General features: G+C 40.8%; 1 long non-coding RNA gene across 1 annotated transcript in view; it reads right to left on the bottom strand.

The window, feature by feature from the left end:
- Positions 1-26,328, bottom strand: part of LOC108392374 (uncharacterized) — a 105,597-nt gene that overhangs the window by 6,624 nt on the left and 72,645 nt on the right. Inside the window, exons 11-14 of the long non-coding RNA XR_012129160.1 lie at positions 21,218-21,389; positions 16,621-16,820; positions 16,273-16,430; positions 13,973-14,056 (exon numbers count right to left, since the gene is read on the bottom strand). This is a non-coding gene — a long non-coding RNA (uncharacterized lncRNA). The remainder of the gene's footprint in view (positions 1-13,972; positions 14,057-16,272; positions 16,431-16,620; positions 16,821-21,217; positions 21,390-26,328) is intronic.

Below are 26,328 nucleotides of genomic sequence, written 5' to 3'. Positions count from 1 at the left end.
TATATGATAAAGGAGCCATGGATATACAATGGGGAAATGAAAACCTCTTCAATAGCTGGTATTGGCAAAACTGGACAGTTACATGTAAGGGAATGAAACTGGATCACTGTCTAACTCCATACACAAAAGTAAACTCAAAATGGATCAAAGACCTGAATGTAAGTCATGAAACCATAAAACTCTTAGAAGAAAACATAGGCAAAAATCTCTTGAATATAAACATGAACAACTTCTTCATGAACACATCTCCATGGGCAGGAGAAACAAAAGTAAAAATTAACAAGTGGGACTATATCAAACTAAAAAGCTTCTGTACAGCAAAGGACACCATCAATAGAACAAAAAGACATCCTACAGTATGGGAGAATATACTCATAAATGACAGATCCAATAAGGGTTGACATCCAAAATATACAAAGAGCTCATGCACCTCAACAAACAAAAAGCAAATAATCCAATTACAAAATGGGCAGAGGAGCTGAACAGACAGTTCTCCGAAGAAGAAATCCAGATGGCCAACAGGCACATGAAAAGATGCTCCATATCACTAATCATCAGAGAAATGCAAATTAAAACCACAATGAGATATCACCTCACACCAGTTAGGATGGCCACCATCCAAAAGACAAACAACAAATGTTGGCGAAGATGTGGAGAAAGGGGAACCCTCCTACACTGCTGGTGGAAATGTAAATTAGTTCAACCATTGTAGAAAGCAGTATGGAGGTTCCTCAAAAAACTGAAAATACAAATACCATTTGACCCAGGAATTCCACTTCTAGGAATTTACCCTAACAATGTAGGAGCCCAGTTTGAAAAAGACATAAGCACCCCTATGTTTTTCACAGCACTGTTTACAATAGGCAAGAAATGGAAGCAACCTAAGTGTCCATCAGTAGATGAATGGATAAAGAAGATGTGGTACATATACACAATGGAGTATTATTCAGCCATAAGAAGAAAACAAGTTCTACCATTTTCAACAACATGGATGGAGCTAGAAGGTATTATGCACAGTGAAATAAGCCAGACAGAGAAAGACAAGTACCAAATGATTTCCCTAATCTGTGGAGCCTAAGAACAAAGCAAAAACTGAAGGAACAAAACAGCAGCAGACTTACAGAACCCAAGAATAGACTAGCAGCTGCCAAAGGGAAAGGGACTGTGGAGAATGGGTGGGAAGGGAGGGAGAAGGGGAATAAAGGGCACTATGATTAGCACACATAACGTAGGGGGTGTGGCATGGGGAAGGCAGTATATCACAGAGAAGATAAGTAGTGACTTTATTGCATCTTACTACACTGATGGACAGTGACTGTAATACGGTATGTGGTGGGGACTTGATAATGGAGGGAATCTAGTAACCAAAATGTTGCTCATGTGATTGTATATTAATGATACCAAAATAAAAAAAAATTTTTAATCTAAAAAAAACTCAGGAACCTCATAACTATCATTTCTTAAGTCCCATTATATGCCATGAGCTAGGACATATTCCTCTCCCTCAAAGAGAAAGGCCATTATCCTAACTAAATTGAGATTGAGAAAAGTTAAGAAATGTTCTCCAAGTCACACATCTGGTGTCTAATAGATCCAAGATGCAAACTGTTGTCTTCTAACTCCAAAATTCATGTGTGTCACTCTATCACATGACTATAGTTATCCAAGAGTCACCTTTCTAAGGGCTACTAAAATGATCAAGTCTTTCTCTACATACATTTCATAAAATTAATAATAAATGGTATAAGTATGTAACCCAGAGTTATCAGCATGCTTGATTTACATATTTGCCTCTGGGAATAATTAGATATCCAGGTTGCTACTGTGCTTAATTTGTATCTACCCTATGCCCTTGTGCCCTGTGGAGGGATATATGGAAAAGTCTTTCAGATGACTTCTGAGTTCTCCAGATTCCTGAGTTCAGACACCAGAAGATCTGGAGGTGTCAGGCTTGCAGTGAATGAAGGAGGATGCCCTGTTAACCTCAACACAGAAATGGAGGCCACATCACATGGACATATTTACCTGTCATATGAAAAGTCCTCAGAGCTTTATTTTAGAAAATCTGGTTAGAAAAAGAGCTGGGATAGAAAGAAAGGTTTTGGGTACATCCAGGGGCATCCTCTGGAAAACTGAACAAGATCAGATCCCTGGAGGCCACTATATACCCTGACATACATTTATGAAGAGCAGAACCGGAACCAAGGGGAAGCCAAAATCTCAGGAGTCAAAATAAGTAACAGTTAAATGCAAGATTTAAAAAATAAAAATTGACACAGAAAGTTCATGATAAACAAAATATCATAGGGTTACAGAAACACAGGATTAGTGTTACTGCTATTTCCTTTTGCTTTAGGATCCAATATGGCTTTACACAACAGCCAAGAGAGAGTTAACATAAATGTTTAATAAAAAAAATTTAAAAGTGGGAGGTGAATACATGGCTGTAGAAAGATGGTGATTTGGGAGATTATTTTTAAATTACAAGTTTTACTAGATGGAGCAAACAATAATTATCTTCCTGGAGTCTTGTCAAGTCTGGGAGGGAGTTGTAACATGAAATAGTAATTTTCAGTTGTAACTCTGCTCAAAATATCCCCAGCAAGAATCATGGTCAAGGAACGTACCTTAAAAGTATGATCGGATTGCAGAGCCCATTGATGTTGGGTTTGGCCATATGACTTACTCTGGTCGTTAGAACATGGGTAAAAGTGAAAGTGTGACAGTACTGATCATAGGCTTAAGAGACATCACATGTCTCTGAACTAAATTTCCTTGCAATTTTGTTGTTGTCATGCAAAGAATATGCCCTGGGTAGCCTGCTGGTAGCCAAAGAATGAGAGTCCCATGAACCCAAGATAAATTAAACACATGGCCTGAAACCAAGCCAAGTCGACCATGTTCAAATCATCAAAGTCTGTCCCCTCAGCATCAGAATGCATAAGTAGACAATGTTTAATGTTGTGGGATTTTTGGGGTCAGTTGTTACACAGCAGTAGCTGACTGACACATTGTCAATAAGAGAAAACATTCAGTAGCTTTTTAGCCTTTGCATAGATCAGTGATTGTTAACCCTGAATACACAATAAAATTTCCTGGGATAGTTTTTTCAAAATACCAATGCCTAAGCCCCCATGTGCGACCAGTTGTTTCAAAATCTCTAGTGGTGTTTTCTGGGCATTACATATTTTTTTTAAAGTTGCCCAGGTCAATAACATTGATGTAGATAAAGATACAAAAATCTGATGACCCCCAGGAATAAGTATGTACTCCCATTTGCTCTAGCTGGGCCATCCTTCCTCACTATTGGAGAGATTTTATAGAAGGCAGGCATGTTGGGATCTAAATAGTGTCTAAGATGGTCTAAGATGGTTAACCTAAAATTTATGTGCTATGAAAATATTGTGGGGATAGCAAGTCTAAACACATTCATTACTAAAACAAACTAGAGAATGGAAGTTAAAGAAAAGAGCAAACTCTCTAGCAAAACAGAGGGTTGATGAAACAGAAAGCAAGAAGTAGGAATGGAAAAGCAAAAACTAGTAAGAAGTTTGCTCTGGATTTCAACAGCACTGGAAACTTCTACAAAATGTGGAATCCCAGGTCCCAGCCCAGATCTCCTTAATTAGAATCTGAATTTAAATGAAATTTCCAGGTGATCTGTATACAGATGCAGGCTAGAGATGAACTAGCTTAGAGGGATCCAGGAAATGAAGTACATGTACCTTCAGATTATTTTTATATTCTGCTACGTATGATTGTGTGGCCAGCCAAGGTATGCTGAAAGGGAATGAGATGGAAGGTGTACATACATCCTGTAATCCAATAGCTATTCCAATTATTTAAATTTCACATTGTAAAACATAAGGGTTAAGACACCAGAGATTCTGATTTAGTCTGGGGGGAGGCTCAAGCAAACGTAAGTTTTAAAAGTTATCAAGACGATTTTTTTTTCTAATGAGAAGCCAACACTGAGAATCACCACTTTCTGCCCTTTAAAGATAAAATCTGACCTGCTAAAAGACTGTCTCTATTGACTATGATTCTAGAAGTCATATTAATATATATGCTTTTAAAGTTCAGGTACCTGAGTACCAACTGTGGTTCAGCCCCTTACTAGCTGTATAACTTGGGGCAAGCCACTTAATCTGTGTGTCTCAGTGTCCTTAACCATAAAATGGGGGTAATTATGGTGACTTCCTAAAGTTGTCATGGCGAGTATTTGAAAAAAACATCTGGTATAGAGGTAGCATTCTGTAAATACAGGCAAAAATCATGTTGATAAGGCAATTTGGAATCAGAGACACTTCTTTTTTGTGAACCGTTATGGGCTGAATGAATATGTTCTTCTTCCTCCCACCCCCATCCAAAATTCTTACATCAAAGCCCTGACCCCCAGTGTGATAGTATTTTACAAAGGTGGGGCCTTTGGGAAGTAATTAGGTTTATATGAGGTCATGAGGTGAGACCTTCTTAGTGCCCTATCAGTAGAGGAAGAAGGAGAAATCTCTCTTCTCATGCATGCAGAGGACAGGGCATGTGAGCTCACTGAGGTCTGCAAACCAGGGAACAGTTCTCGCCAGACACCACATCTGCCAGCACCTGGATCTTGCACTTCCAGCCTCTAGAATTGCAAGAAACAAATGTCTGGTGTGTAAGCTCCCCAGTCTATGATACTTTGTGATAGCAACCCAAGCTAAGGCATTTAGTGAACTACATTTTTGTATATATAGTCTGAGAGGATAATGTCAGAGGTTTACATATTAGGATAAATTAGTTGGCAAGAATTGAGATCCACCATTCTAGATAGGATCTAACTGAATTCTGTTCATGGCAAGAGATTTTCTCCCAAAGTCCTGTCCAGTTCCCTATGATGGATCTGATATTTTTCAGTGGATGGGAAAACTGCCCCTGCTGAGGAGAAGTCTAAGATCTCTAAAAGGGAAAGAGGTGGGATCTGGTGTTGGAAGGGCTCAGGTCCTTTCCCAGGTCTCCTACTGCTTGCTCAGAGCCCTGCCGGACTTTGCTTAGCTTCTAACCTCACTAAACCATTTGTTCATCTACCCAAAAGAGATCATAGCAAAGCTGAACACAGATACAATTAAACTAGATGGTGTAAAAGAAAAATATCTTGAAAGTATCATGTGAATGTTAATTGGAATCATTAGCAGGAAAAGAAATTTTTAATGATTTTTTTTAAAAGAAGGGACCCCACACATTCATTTTGTGGAGCAGTGCTGAACCTTCTTTAAATTTCAACAAAATTACTAAAAAAAAAAAAATTGGAGCTCTTATCTTCATCTCAGTCTCTCTGTTCCCATAATTTCCAGTTCCTGTTAGATTATTGGTCAGACTTCAAGATAGCAAGTTTGAAGGGGAAATAATCATTTTCAATGACTCTTAGTTAATTACCTAGCACAGAGGTCAGTAAATAATGACTTGTTATTTAAATAATCAGTAAATCTAAACCTTGACCAAAAATGTGCATGCTTTTTCCCCCAGCCATGTCCCACAGTTCTGATCAGCATTTATCTTTACTCAAGGTTGCCACGTATGGTTGCGCAGGCCAGGCGCTGCATACACAGGGGGTGCCGTCACTCACACAGACTGATGCCCTCCAGAGCTATGCAGAGCAGACCCACCCAGCTCTACATGGCAGTCTGCTTTGGACAGATACTTTCCTTTCTCGTGCAGGGAGCTGTCTTCTGAAAAATGGCCCATGGATACACAGTCTTCACCTTCCAGATTACCTATTACTAAACTTTGGAAATGCTAATCCCAGCCTTCAGGTCTCTCCTGTAATCACTGCCGACTAATAAATGCTATGCAGGGCTGGTTTCATGGGCCTGCAACCTAAAAAGTCACACCAGGTACCGTACTTGCTTTCATTTTCTTCTGTCTCCATCTTGAATTTTTAATGATTTTTTTTTAAAGAAGGGACCCCACACATTCATTTTGTAGTGGACCTTGCAAATTATGTAGCCAGTTCTGATACTTAGAGTAAATAAAATTCAGAACTCCCTAAACTGTATCCAGATATTGGAAGGCTTATAAACAGATTGCTAGCAAGGATTCATCTATATTAAGCATGTGACCACCATACACCTCCACAAGTGGCGTACTTCAGCATCATCTGGGCGAGTTTGTAAAATATGCAGATTCCTGGGCCCCACTGACTGGAGATTCTAGTTCAGTAGTTCTGGGTCTCAGGTGCATTCTGTTTTTTTTTTTTTAATGTCACAAGTATGTTTTGATATAAAGCCAGGTCAGGAAGTTATTGCTTTGGGACATGGCAGACTAAAACCTGTAATTAAAAGGTCGGAGACTCTGGTGTTTCTTTTCCCTCTTCCTGTCTCTAGTGGATCTTTAGTCACTGAAGAGTGTGTTCCAAACACCTGGGAGGGTTTGCAGCTTCAGCAGCTTCAGCAGAGAGGATATGTGGAAGGGAAGTGAGGCGCATTGGTGCATGAATGTGACTCTGGAGAGTTGAGTTCCACGCATGGAAGACTGTTCAGGTGGGCATTTCAAACAATCACTGAGAGCAGGGTCAGCGTGCGATTTGTAATAAACTCTCCTTAGCTGAGGTTTCAAATGAAGACCTGACCCTTACATATATGCCAGTCTTTCTGGGTGGTTCCCAGCTCCCCCAGGACGGCGGCTGGCCCTTCTCTGCCGCTCCCAGGACTGAGAGGCTTCCTTCACAGCACGTGCAGCACTGCATGCTCACAGCACATCACATGCGTCTCTTTTCAAGCCTCTCTTTTTCTGTGCTTGTTTCTTTGTTTTGTTTGTGTGTTTGTGACTTTGTTTATGACAGTTTTCTATATGTTGTCTAGATAAATAAACTAATAAGTGAACCACCACTTGATCCTACAGATCCACTTGGAAAGAATCATTGTTGAGGAGGAAAGAGTTCCTCTATGTCAGGAAACATTTTGAAATCTTTCTGAATAGGAATTAGATTCATCCAATCAAGTTTATTCAGTGTCTACTGATATCTGGAGAACTGTGACAGAACATCTACAAGTCCATATAGGGGCTTATTCAGAAGTAGGGGTGGAGGAGCAGGAACAAAATTATCTCCCTGGCAGGTTAAATCCCCTCCCCGTGCAGCTGTCAACTCCCTGCGGAAGTGGTTCAGACCCCCTGTCTAATCTGAGAGTCAAATTTATGAAAGAATGACTTCCTCCCACTTTGCAGTGCATGACATAGGTTAAGAGGAGACTGGCCCAAGGTCAGAACTGATGCACGGTGGACCCCAAAGCTTCCACGGCACAGATTTCCTATACCGAGGCAAATCTCCTTCACCTGGGAATGCTCTGAAGCGACTTGCTGCTAGCTTAAGGGAGCGCTCTGGCTTTCAATGTAACGGTTGCCAAGGGCAGCAGTCTTAGCAGTGTGGTCCTCAGCTCTCCAGGGAGGCTTCTTCAGAGTTCAAAGGGACCCGGAGGAACTCTCCAAAATGCTGAAAGGGACCATACTGGGCTCACAAACCAAAGGGAAAAAAGATATCCAGAATCCCCTCTGGGAACCTGTGATCTAGGCTGTCCCATAAATATCTGTGGTCCATTAAAATAATTCAAAGGTGAACAAATACAATATTAGTAAAAGGAAATAAAATACATATTCCAATAGAGTTTTAAAAGCACTAAGCCCACCGAAGTAGCTAGAGATAGCATCTTAGGAGCCCAAGAGACCACGACCTAGATGCAGAGTGAACAGGAGTGAGAAGTGGGCTGAAAACAAGGGATTCTTGAATAGTCTATACTCAGAACAGCACCCCGTGGCACCCATACTGTGGTCACCCACCCCTGCTCAAGGCAGGAGACATGGGCCCAGAGAGAAAGGAATGTGCTCTAGCCCCTGCGTGGTTCAGGAATAGCACCTGCCCACAGCCCTGACACTCCAGGCAGCAGTGTTCTTCCCACATCCACGTCCAGACAACAGCAGGACATTCAATGATGTTTGCAAAAGCACATTAATGTTAAAGACCCTGGCAATGGTAAAAGAAGGGGAGGAAACAAGTTGGGGGAAGTCAGGGGTATTAAGATATAGAAATAGAGAGGGGAATGGTGATAAAATTTATGGGGAGAAAAATGAGGTACTACATAATTATTTAAAGCTACAGGGATGATCAGTGGAGGTCAAGTAATAATAAACACAGAAAAACAATGAAGAGGAGAAGGAGGGGATCACAATATGTGAATCAGCAAAATCGTATCAGCATGGGAATAAATAAATCAATAAACTGAAATGAATTTTTGTTTTAAATCAAGTAATTATTTTGAGTTGTGGAGTTAGGAAACAGAAATAAAAAAATGATTATAAGGCTTTTCTCTGGGGCATGGAACCCTTGGTTAGAGAGAGGTAGAGGAGAGACTATAGCTTTTTATAAAATCTTTATTTAGTATTATCTGGTTGTTTCCAGGCATATGTAAGAGGTGATGAGGTACAGGAACTGGAGGCCTTACCATCTGTGTGATTTTAAGCAACTTCATCTACCTTCTCCGTGCCTCAGTGTCCTCACTTATAAGGCAGGATTAATAATACTGCTTATCCCATATTGTTGGAAGAATTAACTGGGATGATTAAATTAAAGTAAAGCATTTAGCATGATGCCCAACCAAGAATAACTTCTCAATTGGCTATAATTATTGTTATTATTATCACTTGGTAACTTGCTTTTATTCACTTCATACATCATGAACAGCTCTACAAATTAAGACACATAGTCTAACCCACTTTTAGTAGCTGTGTTATAGTCCACAGTATGGACTACACAATTTTTCAGCCTTTTAACTGCTAAGGTTCAAACATACTCCTTACGGAAACCAAGTTTTCTCATCCTTAGCCCTATTGGCATTTGGGGTCAGGTCATTCTTGTTGTGGGGGACTGTCCTCTGTGCTTTGGGGTGTTGAGCAGCATCCCTGGCCTCTGCTCACTGGATACACCCCAGCCCCACACTGAGGTCTAGCAAACAAAAATGTCACTAGACATTGCCAAACATCCCTTGGTTGCAAGGAAGGAGAGGGACAAAATTGCCCACAATTAATAACCATGGATTAAATCCATCCCAAAGACCAGCCACTGCCCATCTGGAGCCAAGTTTCTCCTCACAGGAAACCTTAGTTACAGGCAGACATAAAACAGTGCAAGTCCCTTTTGGGTCTCACTCATCTGAAATTTAGACTCGAAGAGATGGCCACATTCGGTCTGTGCTCCAAGATGCGCTTTACAAGACCTTGCAAAAGAATAAGGAATATTATTCAAGGGGTAAAGCTACCCCTCTAATCAAGCTGACAATGATGAAATCATGCTCTTGGCTCTTATAAACACAATCATGATTTTGTTAAATGAGGTTAACAATTTCTGTAAAACCAGTAAACAGTTAATTTGGCATAAATAAGCTTGTTCTACCACAAATTGTTTTCGTAAACAGGGCCAACAGCCTTGCCATTTGTGTGCCAAGAAATTCAGAGAAACCAGGCGAAAGCGAGCAATTCCATGGAGCCCAGCCCCGTAACTAGACGAGGACAAAACACGAAATCCTCATCTAAATAACACTGGCTCAGAGTTTACCTTTGTATATTGAGGGTAGCAAATAAATACAAGTAGAATCCCATGATTATACAGCATTTGAATTTAGAGTTCTGTTTAGCAAAACTGTATCCATGTCTTTGGGGATGGCTCATCATAATAGCATTTTACTGATGTGGTTTCAGAAAATCCTATTAAATGAAAAATCGTGTAGAACAGATGTGTTCACAACTCCCTGTCCACATAGCAGCCAATCTGCTTAATGAAAACATTGCTATGGTTACAAATTAGGGCTTCCTACTGTTACGGTATTGTTTTATTAGGGTCTCAGAGGAATAAAGAAGGTTGGAAAGGAATGAGGGTAAAGAAATTGCCAGGACTAGGGGTCAGGGATAGAATATCCACAAGGAAAGTACCTCAATATGGTGCAGAGGAAGGGAGATGAAAAAGAAGGTGCTATTTTAATACAGAGAGAAATAGCAAAAGGAGACATACAATGTCTGCTTTATTTTGATAAACTAAATCAAGGAAATAACACCGCCTCTGCATTGTTTAACAGGTTCCATTGGAATAAAAGTGGAATGTAACAAAACTACTTCCATCTCCCTCAAATTATGAGATTTTACCAGTATTCATGCACTATTCCCTATCCAGATTCATCCTGGTACCAGGGGAGTCCTACTTCCACCACAAAGGCCATGGATGAAACTGTATTTGGTTTCTCTACACCAGTTCAATTTGTAGCTGCTGGCTTTAGAGTACTGAGTTGTTTGCTTTGTCTCCCAAGCAAGCAGGAACAACCCCACTTAAGGATCTGCTGCAGAGAAGCTGCCTGCACAGTGCTAAAGACAAATTATAACCTCCGAAAATTCATATGCTGAGCTCTAATCCGCAAAGTGATGGTATTGGGAGGTGGGGTCTTCGGTAAGTAATTAGGTCATGAGGGTAGAGCTCCCAAAAATCGAATTCCTGCTGTTATAAGAAAAGACCAGAGAGCTTTCTGTCTGCCCCCCTCTCTCCCTGCCTCTGTTTTTCCATCCCTGTCCCCCACCTCTCTATGCCATGTGAGGACACAATGAGAAGGCAGCTATCTACAAGCCTCCAAGAGAGGAAATCAGCCAGCAGCTTGATGTTACACTTTGAAGCCTCCAGAACTGTAACAAATAAATGTCTTTTGTTTAAACCATCCGATCTATGGTATTCTGTTATGGCAGTCTGAGCTGAGACATACAGGGGTGTAACTCATTTCTCTTTCTTCTCCACGTATATTTACATGTAACAGAAATCACCCAGAAATCACCTTGCCCTCAAAGAGCTGCACTTTAATTAATACATGGCCCAAATCCCACATATACCCAATTCATTTTGAAACCACAGGAAGGCAAATTCTATCCTGTTAAAAATAATTTTTTTTAAAGCCAGCAATTTAATTTTGGATGGTGACACAGTGGGCTAGTCAACATAAAGGTTAACCTTGGGAAGAATAATGCTGGCAGTTTTAAAAGACACAAACAGAAGCATAAAACATCAATTTATTCTTGAACATTAACCCTGGCTAAGAGCTACTGAAAGTGTTGCGATTTTTGTCATATAACATGATTCTCCCCAAGAGGCCACCAAACATTTTTAACTTGAACAGTTGAGTTTTCTTTTAAAAAGTAAAAAGTTTAGATTAAAACTAGGAATTGCCTCTCATTAAAAGACATGTACAACAAATATTTTTGTAAACCCTGTCCCCTAAGACATTTCCGAAGTGACACCAACTGTATTTTTACAGATCTCTAAAACCACCTGCAATAGTATTAGTTTCCTTCCAGCTCTTGTCAAAAGAATAAATTAATAACAACTGTCATCTGCATTTGCTGATGCAATAAGTCAGTGAGTTTGGTAATATTATCATCCCCATTTTTCAGAGAAATCAGTGGATGCTAGAGAGGAAAAGAAATTTGCCAAATGTTAATCAACTCAAAAATGGTATGGCTAGCTCACTGGAGATGGCTGGTAATTATAGATCTGCTTTGGTTATGTAACTGTATTCCTATTAGGGTAATGTGTGTGCGCAATTTAATTAGTAGTTTAAAACCTATACATGCTTAAGTTACTCTACAAGAAGATATGTCAAAGAAATAATCAATCCTCCCATGTTTTCTTCCGTCTGCTACCTCTATAGCTTTTCTTCTTCCTTCCTAATTACAACCCTTAAATAGAATTCGTGCCTCATATCGAATTTACTGAGTATCATAATTCCTCCAAGTGGTAAAGATACCTCAAGACAAATGCTGGGCATAGAAGCCACAGGGCATAAATCTGCAAAGAAATAACAAGCTAACCTTTTCAAACAATATGGCTTCTCTCTCACTTACCAACTTTACATTTCCCTGTATGGCCCTGGAAGATGACTGGTTAGCCAGAGACGGGTAAGATTCCTCAAGGGAGAAACAACCTAAGACAGGCACAGTCGCAGGGGGGCCATCAGGTGAGAAATTGGGGAACAACAGAGGTGAGGCTTAGAACCTCACCCCCCTGTTTTGAGAGAAATCTGCATCCGTGGATGTTTTAAGGCCCTTGTCTAGCTTGGATTAACACATAGTCTACAGGCACACACCTGATCATCTACATTTGCTCTCTTACAACACCAAACTATGTTTTCTACCTTTATCTTGCATCTACCTACCACTTCAGCATTTTATTAAAAATAAAAATAATAATAATAATAAAGGGAGAAATGTGGGATCCACATATAAATCAAGTATAAAAATCAAACGAATATTCATATTTGACCTGATTGTTTATAGTTCATAATGCGTGATCAAAACCGAAAGTTTCTGTGATGAATGCCCTTGTACTGTTCACCATGTAAGAACTTATTCACTATGTAAGAATTCGTTCACCATGTAAGAACTTGTTCGTTATGCTTCAGAAGATTGGACACTGATGAGAATTAGGCTTGAGATGGATTAATGATTGTGCATCAAGCATTGACTCCCCTATACAGAATTTTATTGTTGTTAACAACCATTTGATCAATAAATATGAGAGATGCCCTCTCAAAAAAAAAAATGGTACAGCTAGGATTCAGCAGAACCAATAGGCTTTTATAGGGCCCACCTTGTCCTCCCCACATAAATGAATGACGGCCTTTGGCCTTCCCCACCAAACACTCACACACATACAAGACAGCTTGTTTCAGAGACAGATTACAACCCACCATGTATTTAAGAAAACTGTCACAAACCTGGGGTCTTTGACAACCAATTTTCTCCTTATGGTCTCCAGTTCTTGTTTTGATTACTTAACGACTCTTAAGTTAGACTGAAAGTAAAACATTCAGCTGGTTGGGGGCCTGTTGGGTTCCCCAAGGACACCCAGACCCACCAAGTCTCCAGGAGATGCTGCTTCAACAGCACGTACTATTATCAATTCAAATAATCCACATAGAAAGCCATGAAGCCTGTCCTATCTGCCTTAGTAATTAATTAATCAATCAAATAAAGCTTTCCTTCTTTGTTTTCATTTTTGTTTTTTGGAAGCCTTCCTATGATGATTCATTTGCCTGCTAAAACTATGCTATTCTAGAATTGTTTACAAACATGCATTGACTTGAAATAAAGGTTGCTTAGCATTTTCCTATCCCTCTGACTTCAGAGACCACCGTGAACACAGGTTGTAAATGAAAACATTGTGCTAAATTGCCTGGACCTTGCATAGAATACTCAAAGCAGAAAAACACGTGGCAGGCTTCCCGGCTAGTGACTAAAATAAGTGAGAGACTAACATAGTAGTTCAGTGCACCCTTGCTGAGATGAGATCGGCTTGAGTTGCCATTTTGGCCTAACTGTTTTCACTAATACTGAGAATTTGGGCAAATTATTTAAACTTTCTGTGCCTCAGTTTCCTTATCTGTAAAATGGGCCTGATAATAACAGAACTCACCTCTTTGCCTTATTGGGAGAATTAAGTGAGTAAATAGAGGCAAAGTGTTTCAAAAACCACCAAGCACATAGAAAGTGCTATGGATGTATTAACCATTTATTCCTATCATAGCAATGTAAAAAAAAAAAAAACTCCCCCTTGATACTTCAGGGACAGAAAATAATTTTTAAAGTAGTTCCAGGATGAAAACACACCTACATTTTCTCCCCTTCCTGTTTCCAAGTCAGAGCCCCTGGGCCAGATCTAGCCTCCTCCCTGTTTTTGCACAACCAGCAAGCTAAGAATGGCTTTTACATTTTCCAACGGTTGAAAGAAAAAAATCAGAAGAAGAATGCACCTGGAAATTTTGTGAAATGTAAGTTTTAGCACCCATAAAGTGTTAACTGGCGCCCAGCAACACTCCCTCATTTATGCCATGTCTGTGGCTGCTTTTACACTACAGAGGAGAGCTGAACAGTTGTGACAGACCTACCAGCCCACAAAGCCTAAAGCATTTATTACCTGCCTCGCAGAAGATGTTTGCCAGCCCATATTACAGGGGCTTGGGGGATGCAGCCTGATCCTGCAAACTGAAGGAGACAGGGCCTGAAAGGAAAAAATTGTTTTCAGGAAAAATCACATGATAAAACTTCACTGCTTAGTATTATTCCTTCTGAAGAGTCCAAAAAAAGGTATAGCAAAGAAATCCATTGAAACTGTATGCTAAATTTTAATGACAAACTAAATTTTGCATATTCTGTGAGACTGGATTATTCATAATAAAAAGTGGTCTGAGCTCACATTATAGACATTCCATTTTTTATACAAAAATTTTGTACAGCAGCTAAAAGTGTATAGGCCACACTATTTTGATCACCCTGCATCACCTGCTTTAGTGCTTTCTTTTCCTCATTTCAACACATTGCATTTTTTTCCCCCTTTTAAAAGTTAAATGCTGAATCTGAAAAACCAAAGATTAACCATGGGTAGGTTTACCTCACCTCCCACTTTCTCATTTGTCTCTTCTCATCCCCGGGGAAGAATACACACATTGCATTTTTTTCCCCCTTTTAAAAGTTAAATGCTGAATCTGAAAAACCAAAGATTAACCATGGGTAGGTTTACCTCACCTCCCACTTTCTCATTTGTCTCTTCTCATCCCCGGGGAAGAATTTGTTCTTTCTTTTCTCAATAGCCACAACCCTGTCCTTAGTCTTCTATGCTTTTTTTCACTCTATTTCTAAAATATTCATGTTTAGACTGTTCTCATCAAGATGTCCTCACCGGAAGCCATCCTGCTACCTCAACTTCCCTTGTCACCCAGAAAATTTTTACACTTTGGTGAGGCAAAGTTAAAGAAAAATAAAATAGAAAGTCCTGTTCATGTTCATAGTTTTTATTACTTATTTTAAGTATTTTCATTATGGAATCACTTTTTTCCTAAACATTGTTTTCTCACCAGGTCATGCTATGACAGCTTTGGGTGTGATGCAGTTGGGAGAGAGTTCAGATCCTGGAGTTCATTTAAGGTGAAGGGAGAAAGGGCCCCTGCCCTCACCTTCCTGGCCGTGGCTTCTAACTCCTCCATGATGGGTGCAAAGGACAGGAGAGGGAAGGAGACAGGGAAGAAACCACTTGACTGGCACCCATGTCCTCAAGCTTGAGTTCTGGCTGAAAAAAGCCCATTCTGATGTGGGATGCTCTGGGGGGTCTTTGGACAGCATCTGAAGTTGCCTTGAGGAGGGGAAATGAATCTTCTTGCTGAGAGTTTAGGATTCCTCCTCCAGCCCTGGCATCTAGTGGCATATCTTCAACCCCTCTCTGCTGATGTCTCCTTGGTTCTTCCAGGAGGATCTCAAACAGTTCCACACTGGTGCTCTCCTACGTGGCCTTCACCTGGGCCCCAGGTGGCAGGACCGTGTGACCCACCTCCACACAGAGCCAAGTCCCCAGCTGCCAGAGGCAGTGCAGCCAGCCTCACACCTGTGGGAGCTTTTTTGTGGGCATATGCTCAAAACTATAGGGTTCCCTCTCAAGCTTTGCAAACAAGCCCCATAAAGCCCTCTCTTTAAAGAGGAATTTAAGAAGAACCCCATTAATGTTGGAAGGTGAGAGCACAGGCCAGAAAATATGAACCCTGGATGAAAGGTGAAACTCAAAGCCCACCTTTTCCCTAACAAATCCTCGCTCCAAACTCCTGGTTTTTCTCCTGGACTCCAGGGCCCCTTTCATAACCTAGGATAGGGGCCACCTAAGGGTCATAACACAGGATTTAGAAGTCCCAATTAGGAGGCCCAGTTTCTCACTTTGGAATATGGAAGTAGTTGAGACTTATTATCCTGGCATCTCAACTAAAAGGGAGACAGGCAAGAGTCCTAGGAAAGGATAAACTCTTCATCTCACAGATTTAAATTTACCCTTGAATTTCTTTTTTATCTCAGAAGGGATAAAGAAAAAGATACATTTTCTCAAAATGTCTTTTTCAGCTTTCAAAATCCTCAACCTGGGAAATAAAATATGCAACAACCCACTTAAGCATGTTCTTAAAACAAGCCAACAGATCAAACACCTTTGATGCATGGCTAAAATCTGAGGCCATGACAAAAATCTTAATCTCATTTTTCTTTTCAGTCTCTCAGCTTCTGTCTTTTACTTTGATCCACCCTGCATAAAGCTATTGGCAAACATATCCCTGATTTTGATCTTATGTTCTATACCTAAATTCACACACCTTTACATTTGCCTTATAATAGAGACAGCAACCTATAAATGATGACACAGCAGTGACTCAGAAGTTTGAAGCCCTCCAACAACTACCTCACCTCTTTATATGGGGCTTCATCCAAAATTCTCCGCTGGGAAGCTTCCTTGATGATTTAGGGGCCACCAGACAAACAGGCAACTGCCTTCCTCGAGTGCTAGCAGACATCACCCAAGGAGACTCAAATATGAGGACAAAGGAAAATAATCACTTTGTTTTCTGGAAGGCAATAATCAACATTTGCTTTATTATCATTGTGTAAGTATTATTCAGTATGGAAAAGGTGCTACACCAAAATGACATTTTCTTCTTCATGGGTCCACTTTTTTTTTTATATCATTAATCTACACTTACATGAGCAACATTATGTTTACCAGACTCCCCCCCTCATCAAGTCCCCCCCACATACCCCATTACAGTCACTGTCCATCAGCGTGGTTCGGGTCCACGTTTTAACTGTTCAGCCACCTAACAGAGAATGGCCCTTTCCCTGAATTTCATCAGCTGTTCAAAATCAAGCCACATTTTAGTTTGCTTCTTATCTGGACTGTGGCTTTCCTGTGACTTTTTTTTTTCCCGACAAATTCCAATTGGCTTTCTTTTTCTGTACTGAAAAAGAGAAATATGTGCCTTCTAAGAAAACAATCTCTTTGAATGAAGAAATAAACATGCGGCACAGGTTTGGATACCAGAAACCTAGGATAACAGAATGAGGATAGAAGGGAGAGGTTGACAATTGACATAAAGAGGCAGACAAATGACAGGCCACGCTGAGCAGTTTTTTTATTTTCTGGGCCACCATCTGATCATCTCTAAATGTAAGGACGTGAAGAAAGTGATTCCTAAAATTCCAGGATCTTAATGAGCATTGAGACGATTATGTCTCCCTTATGTTGATTTTCTTTGAGCACCAATTTTAACTAGATTCATCAGGATACAAATAAGGAACATTCCATAACAATTCCCTACAACAGGGATAGGCAGATTATGGGCCGCTAGTGACATCCAGACTGCCTCCTGTTTTGTACAACTTGCAAGCCAAGATTTTTTTTTTAATGGTTGAGAAGAACCAAAAGAAAAACATCTTATGATGTGTGAAAATCATATGAAATTTAAGCTTCAGTTTCCTTAAAATAGTTTCATCAGAACGGGGCCAGGCTCATTTGTTTACATGTGGTCCATGGCCACTTTCACACCTAGGTGACCAGGTAGAGGAGGTGCCACAGAGGATGACGAGCAGCACAAAACCTGGAATATTTCTTCTGTCCTTTCACAGGGACTTTGTCAGCATGGCTCTACAATCAATCATTAAAAAGGCCACGAACGAGGAGGCTGCATCTGCAGAAAGAGGCGATCTCTGTTCCAGTTCACTCCCTAAATCCAAGGCAAACATCCTCAAATTAGCATTGGCATCTCCACCTTCTATGCAAAATAAAAACACTCCCAGGGGGTCTTTCTGAGCATCCCAGAAGAATGAAATGGGGTGAGGAGCGGAGATGGAAGGGACTTGCTTTAGCCATTTCTCACAGAAGCGGAGATGGAAGGGACTTGCTTTAGCCATTTCTCACGTACAAATGATCTAAAAATTGACCGTCTTTGCACTACTGGTAAACCAAAGGGATTGAGCCAGATAATCTCTACTTTATTCTAACCAGACTAAACAGCTCCGATTTCCTCTATTTTTATTCTCTTTTAGGTCTCAGCTTTTCAAAACTGTACTGTTGTCCCATTTAGAGTCATTATGAAAATAGATTAGAAGTCATCCTTAGAATATTAGCTTAGAGATACTGGGGACTTTCATACTAGACTCCTGAAACCTATAAAAGGTAGTACCTTACCGTCTCCTAATGCCTCCTTCCCAAGATACGTTGGGAACGTGTAAGCCGACAGGGAGCTCATACTTGCAGGTCGACTAACAATCGATAATTAGCAGTAGAGTATAAGCTCCTCAGTGAAACCGCAAATACCCTCAATTAAATAGATAATCCCTCACAGGTGGAATGCCTATCAGCTTCTGTTCACCGCCAAGAGACGCAGTACCCAGCAAAATGCTATTATAGACTGTAGTTGACTAAATGTTTTATTTTTACTTTTTTCATTTCATATTGCAATTGAGTGTTAATTCATAATTTAATTCTGGATATTTTGATATGTTTTAATACAGTTATATTGATTTAAATAAGCATGCACATCACTGTGCAATATATAAGGAATTCTACACACACACATGAAATACAATACATGCACTGCCTGTCCCTAAAGACCACTGCAGAGATGTGATGTAACACAGACCAAAATAATATCCATTCACTAGGGGAGAATCTATCATGTGAAGTGAGCACTGTGAAAACAGTTTCCCAAAATGACAAGTAAATACAACCCATTTGTAAATATGCATGAAGCCAACAGCAAATTCCTAGGGAAGCAACACCGATAGCTTTTAACTGTTGAATCTGGGTGAACATTTGGGAATAAGACAAACCAACAAACACATCTCCTAAGTAATGGTGAAGATATTCTTTGGACAAACCTCCACTAGAAGTTATTATTTTTCCTACTAAAGCCAAGGATATTTATAGAATTTTTCTCATCACAGCATGAATTCCCAGGCACTTGCAGAGGCTTATCTACAAAAGGCATTAGCAGAGCCAATCACAATGAGAATTTGAAGGAAGTCTGCATCATCAGCATTTGTATGGATTAGGCAGTTCACTACATAGAGCATAAGGTATTAAAATAATAGAAACACAGTGGCTAAAAGTCTCTGTACTTTGGAGATTTAACACAGAATATACATTAACTGACCCAGAGTCTCACTCCTGAGTTCAAAGAAAACTTTCTCTTACTGTTAAAAAAGTACCACACGCACCAACTTCTACTAGCCTTTGTAGTCTATGCCCTGGACCCCCCAAAAAAGGGAACTTGCAGGGTTCTTGTCTCTATGTAATGAAAACTAACTCTGATTACTTGAAGGCAAAAGGCAATTTATCTGAAAGATGTGGGGTAGGTCCCAGGATTAAGGTAAAAGCTAGCCAATCAAGCACAGAAAGGGAGCAAAATAGGGAGACAAGAAACACAGCCAGAATCATGACAATGGAAGAATCTGCACAGGGCCCCATGTGGCCCCATTACACCAGCACCATGGCTGGCCCTGGACAGGGAATGCTGCCTGCCTTGGCATCACTGCCACTAGGTCCTGGAAGACACAGCCATGCCTCTAAGACAAATTCTAGAATGCCCTCTCCTTCTTTGCACCACTGTATCAGAGCCAGAGTGCAAGGGAAGACTAGGCTTCCTGAGAGAAGAGTATCTGGAAACAGACTTCCATAGTGGGAATTGGGGTCCTCCTTCCACTGATCTTAAGCTTTCCCCAAACTAGGGGTGGTTTTCAGATGCAAGACCAACATCCTTTCTGCATGTGCCTTCCCTCCCTCAAGGGATAATAAATGAACACAAGCATCACCATTACACAAGAAAGAAAACAAATTACAATGCATAATGACATGTAATTCTAGGGACTCCCTACACTAACTGCTCCACATCATATAGAGAAATAACAACACCATTATGTTAGGTCAACTCACTGACTTTTGCCTTGGGACATCTTGGGAAGGAGGCATTTGGAGACGTTAAGGTACTACCTTTTATAGGCTTCAGGAGTCTAGTATGAAAGTCCCCAGTATCTCTAAGCTAATATTCTAAGGATGACTATGGAAGTTGAGGTCAGCATCAGCTCCTCTCATCCCTTCCACAGCTCTGGGAATTAGGCTCTCCGGTCACACCGAACATGACCGTTTGGGTAGTTGAGGAAGACAGTGGAGGACAGACGGTGAGAGAGTAGGTCCCAGGGAAAGCAGGAAAAGCCTAAATGTCTGTGTTCACCCCAACAATGAAAAGCATGAATTTCGGCTTTCAGTCCACAGCAACAGGGAAGAGATCAGGACTGGAGCATCCGCAACTAACACGGAGACAATTACAGATGTTCACAGCAGCAAGAGTCTCTGGTCAGCTCCTGGCCAGTCCAGCTATGGAAGGCTAATCAACACCGTTATGTGAGGTCAACTCACTGACTTTTGCCTTGGGCCACAAAGCCCCTGACTCACTCAAGCCCCTCACATAAGGGACCCTCAGTCCTGGGGCGCATCAAAATTGAGAGCCATTGAGTTTCTAATTGTTTCTGTTTCATAATTGAAAAGAAACTCAGACCTCTTTTCTAAACTTCTTTAGACAGGAATGTTCTGTTTACTCAATTGCCCAGCTGGGTTGTAAAGTGCTGACACCTAATGCTGAGAGATAACAAGACAGGCCGAAGGAATGGTTTTTGTTTGGGGAAGAAAAAATGGCCCCATTTTAAAAAGACACACATTTGTTGACCCCATGTACATTGCGATATGGTAAGTACCTCTTCTATACTATTAAAAAATACTCTTCAAACTATCCATATGCCTTTGATAGGAGAATTCTTTCTTACTGACTGTAACCACAAACATTTGTCAGACCCAAGAGAAGAAGGTGGTGCCTGCTGAGAAAAGTAGTAAGTGCCCAATCTTCATGCAGAAGTTGGAACCTGGTGCCAAAGGGCTCGGTACAGCCTAGGATCAAGTCAAGTTTTTCCTGCTTCTCTCTCCAGCCTCCCATCATGAGGCCGCAGATATGTAAGGGTCTGGTGGCATTCTGGGCTGGTGAACTAACACAGGATGAGACCACTTTCATTCAGCCCAGTAGTGGGAAGGGGCTGAGCAGCCGTGCCACAAGCCGGACATATCCACACAACCCTCCTAAGGTTGGGCTAAGGTGTCCTGTAATGAGGCATTAACATCTAATAAATAATAAGTAAATATCATCATAAAGCACTTTGCAAATGGAGACTATATGAGTACCCGTCCTTAATAATAACAGTGCTCTAGGTATCCCCAACATTCAGGAAGCAATTTAGACATAGGCAGCCCCAGCAGGGAAACCACTAATGTACAAACAGCTGACACAAAGTGTTTCTGAATACTTACTCTGGCTGGAAGGCTGCCCAGGAAAGAAGCAAGCCTACTGAGCTCTTGAAGTGTCTCTGAGAGTTCCCCCGAAGATGCAAACATTGCCAGGGAAAATCATTCCACTTCCTTAAGGAGTATTTGGAGCAGCAATCTCCTTTGTAGATATACAAAAGTGGCCCCCTTCCGAGTCCTTGGAAGAAACAGAAATTTAAATGGCACCAAAGGCTCAGCCACGTTCAGAATCACAATTAAGATGAATAAGAAGACTTCAAGGAGAAAGTCAAATAGCAGATGTCCACTAACACAATTTCAAAAGGAACTCCAATTCCCTTATATTCTGATTTTTTGAATGAATTATTTTCCTTGAATTATTCTGCAGATGTATATTTTTTGCAGATGTATATATTCTGCAGATGTAATTTTGTATATATTTCATCATAGTATTTATGAAAACTTGGCAGCCTTCACTCATTTCTCCATTCTCTGAAGGTTTCAGTGCACTAAAAGTGGGTACTCCACAGACAGATTATATTTTGTCTCATAACATTCTTTAATTTTTCTGTGTACTTACACTTTTCTCTGCATCTCCATGTTACACCCCTAGAGCATAAGGACAATGTCTCGGGCACTGCTTTTCGGTAACACTCATCAGTAGATTTGTTGGATGATGAAACAGATGTAATAGGGATCTTCTCACTGGACATTTCCAATCTCAATATTCAGAACACTTCAAGCAATTTTTTAGGTATAATTAAGGTGGCCATTCAGTGAACTGTGCCTTAGCCTGAAGTTCACCTACTTCATAATGCAAGTTAATCATTTCAGCAACATCTCAGGGGAGAACATTCAGGACTTGAGGACAAACCCAATGTGCTCCAAACTTGCTAAGTTCTTGTTTGCTTCACAACTGACAGGCAAACCCGGTTCAATTAAAGAGGAGGGAAAAGCTTAGTAGTTTTTCTAACAAAGCATTTTGGAACACTTTGAGGCCTCTGTCTTTTGAGTGCTTTTTAAAAGCTATACCTTATAGAGTTTTCCATTTATCTACAAAAGGAGGGTAGAGTCAGTGCCCCCCAAGCAAACAGCACAGAGATATTGAAGGAAAAACCAAACTCATTCCCAACTGGTTCCAACATTTGGAAGTATTCTTTCATGCTTTTTTTGATACTCAAATATATCAAGACATGTTTATTCACATGTAGTTTTGCTTTTTGTTTGGAGGGATTTATCTATTTACTTGATTACTTATTTATTTGCAAAACCGAGAACAATACTATGCACATTACTTCATAACTTGCTTCCTTGTTACTTGACAATGTGTAAGGGACACTCTTCCAGGTCACCCCACCCGTCGTTCTCCTTCTTATTAATACTCGTGTTATATTCCCTTATATAGATGCACTATCTTCTTTCTTTTTTCAACTTTTCCTATTGTTGAACATGCAGGTTTTTCCCAACAGCTCATTTCATGTGTCTGGACCTCTGTGTGCACTCCAAGCTTCTGGTCCATCCTAAAATTTGGAATCATCTAAAATAAAATCCAGTCCTTAGGAAAAAAACAACTATTTTCTGGGTCAAATTAATAAATATTTACTTAATTGAATTTCTGAAGTTACTGTGGTTTTGAACTTTAAAACATTTACTAGCCCTGAGGAGTGCCAGAATGTACTAGAGTCACATCCTTTATAACAGGGAATGTTCACATTTCTACAATTCCTTTAAAGTAATTAAAATAAGGGGTTGAGAGTTCTGGCACATGTCTATTACTATATCCCAGGAATTCAGTTGTTGATATATATATTTACACAAACATTTTCTACTAGGTGTTCTGCAGAACACTGTCCGGGGAGATGTTAATAGTGGTCAAATAAGTTTAGGCAAATGCTGTTTTAAGTTAAACAAACAACTTTTTTAGTTCTGATTTTCTTGTGAAAGTGATCGCTTCCCAATCTCTTCTGCTCACTTGGCCTTCAAGCCATGAGAACATCTAGTCTGATCACTGCAATAATGAGAGAACTTAATACCACCAGCCCCCAGTACCATGCAGGCAGAGTCACTGGGCATTAAATATATACAGTACCTCCAACAATCTGCCTGCCCCTCTCCACACTCCCCGTTATCCCATTCACATTGCTCCTTGCTGAAATATTAAGCAATCAGTCAAGACAGAAGTAAAAAATCATCTTCCTCACTTATTCTGTGCCCTCAATCTTTTTTATTCTTGAAACTGAAATGAAAATGACATTTGGATTCGCCTTTTAAAGTTTATCATTCAAAGAAACTACCTGAAAATACAGGACAAAGTGGCTTAGTTTAACTTAGAAATCAGAATGCACCTTAACCACAGGTTTATGGCTATTCAATCCTCACCTCGAGCAGTAGAGGGAAATGAGGCCTGGCCTTCATGCGCTTGCATCCGGGAAAGCGGAGGCACACCCGAGGAATTCAAAATGGCCTGAGTCCTTTTCACAAAGCCCAGCCGGGCCCTGCCACCCACCCCCACTTACAGTTCGACTCTTTTATTTACATCAAAGTCACAGGAATTAATAATTAACAGGAGTTATTTTTTCTAACTGTGAAATACAAAATATTTGACCTGAGCTTCTACTCCTTGGGAATAACTGTGCTAGAGCCTGAGACTAAAAGAAACTCTTTCTGAGAGACTAGCTCTAACTGGAACAATAGGCCAAACGCATGAAGATAAGGACCACAGGATGGGAAGCGGGAAGAGCCAAACAGGATTGCCACTGTTCTTGGAAGAGAGAAGTCCTGCATTTTCCAGAACAAGATTTTTCAGGCAGACATGAGGACCAACTGAATCAAAGTACCCTGGGCTTGCTTTAAAAAAAATCTGAACCAGACCAGAGCCACCCCATCAGACCACAAAGGTGGGTGCCCTGCAATCTATCCTTTTACCTAGTACCTCAGGGGATTCTGATGACACATAAACTTTAAAACCAGAGGACAGTGGTTCTCTACCTGTGGTTCGCAGGCCAGCAGCATCCAAAGTGCCTGGATTTGGAAGAGAGGCAGGTTTTCTTCCCCACCACAGACCTACTGAATCAGAAATTCTGGCAGGGGGCTCAGCCATACCTATTCAACAAGCCAGCCGGGTGACTCCGGTGCGTGCCAGAGTTCGAGAACCACTGCTACAGCATGCTTCTGCAGAGCTCAGTTTGGAAAATATTGCAATGGCCTGTGAGAACACCACAAATTAAAGAAGGGAGCTATCACTTAAAGCCGGGACAACATACAGGCCCTTAAAAGAGGAGCTCATGTTTAGGGCAGGGCATCTAGATTATGGATTACTTGGTGGAAAGAAGACAAGACATTTGAGACAGAGGGAAAAATGTGAGAAAATTACAATGGGCAGAAATATGCATCTTCCCAGGGCCAATATCAGTTCAGTGAGTGTGAACACTTCATGCCATTTTTGAGTTGTGGGAATTCCAGCTGGACAGGCATGCAAAGCTTGGAATGTGGGAGAACATAAAAGTAACAATAGAGAGTGTGGACTTTCTTGTTCAGGTGTTAAGGATGCATTGAAGGATAATGAGCTGAGACGTAACAAGATACAAGATGGAATCTAGGAAATACAATCATGCATTAGTGCACGTAGGGCAACAGAGCAGAGAGTCTAAAAGTGGGTCACTACATTAAAAGTCTTGCAATATTCCAGAAATAAAGCAATAAGGGTCTGAATTCAGGTGACAGCTATAAGAAGCGATCCGGGAGACTTAACCAAGTAAAAAGGAGGCTGTGCTGGGTGTGCGGAGATGCGGGAGCACGAAGGAGGAGTAGAAATAGGAGAGCAAGAGGGAAGGAAAGTGGCCCAGATGACCACCCAGCTTCAGGGTAACAAACCAGGGGCATTTACCAACACAAGACATTCTGAAGCAGGTACAGGTTTGGGGGAACAAGTGGGCCTTTCACATTCTCTCTCACCTCTATCTCCATGCCTTGCATCACTTGCACTTCTCAGAACAAATTGGCCTGTAGTGTAGGAGAAATAGATAATAATTCGATAAGACAGATACAAGCCAGATGCCAAGGGCCCTCCAGTTTATGAAGAGAGTAAGTCTAAAATTAAGAAGAGTTTTTGTTTCTTCATATCACATGTGGAGAGCAACTACCACCATAAGCTAGCTAAAGATACCCCGATTAGCTCGTATGCATGCCTGACCTAAAGCAGCTGACACTTTGAATTCGCCAACAGGAAACTTGTTGTAACCTTTGCCTTCTCGTGCAGACATATCAACTTGGAAACCATCTGAAAGCAAGTTGTTTCTTCTGCCTCCTCTCATTAATGCTATGAAAGTATATTACAAAAGCACATAAAAAATTTTGGGGTGTAGGAAAACCTGCACAGTGCCAGCATTCTTGCACATTCTTTCCACTGCTGGCAAGCCTTCTAGAAAGCAGCACTTCAACTCCTGAGTGCACTGATGGGTGCCAGAAAGATTAAAAAGCAATAAAGCATTAAAGGTCACTTTCTGGTTTTAAGATTTGGAGATGGCCTGGCTCCAGGCACAACTGACTCAGAGGCTCTACCAAGCAGAGTCAGGCCGTGGTCCACAGAGGTGGTACTCAGAGGACAGGCAACACACCCAGGACGGGAGGCAGGAGTGCCTGACGGAAACTACCACTACCAACTGAAAGGGCTCCCAATGGCCAGAGCTAGAACAATTTGAGCAATAAAATAAATGACATAGTACTGCATTAGCTGTATAAGCTGATACATAAAAATAACATAGCATTGGATTATATATAACAAACCCATATATAAAAAATAAATTAATAGCCATAGGCCATCCTGATTGTATTAGTTCCCAGTGGCTGCTATATCAAATGGCCACAAATTGGGTGCCTTACAACAATGGGAATTTCTTATCTCACAGTTTTAAAGGCTAGAATTCTGAAATCATGCTCCATATGAAGATCTATGGGAAAATCTCTTCTTTGCCTCTTTCCATTTCTGGTGACTCCAGATGGTCCCGGACTTGTGTCTGCGTTGCTCTAACCTCTGCCTCCGTCTTCACAATGCCTTCTCCTCTGTGTCTGTGTCTTCAGTTCTTTCTCTTCTAAGAACACTGGTCATTGCATCTAGGGCTCACCCTGCTAACCTGAGA

The sequence above is a fragment of the Manis javanica genome, chromosome 3, assembly GCF_040802235.1.
Source record: "Manis javanica isolate MJ-LG chromosome 3, MJ_LKY, whole genome shotgun sequence".
NCBI classification, from domain to species: domain Eukaryota; kingdom Metazoa; phylum Chordata; class Mammalia; order Pholidota; family Manidae; genus Manis; species Manis javanica.
The sequence above is the reverse complement of the archived record's forward strand: the minus strand, read 5'-3'. Positions and strand labels throughout refer to the sequence as shown.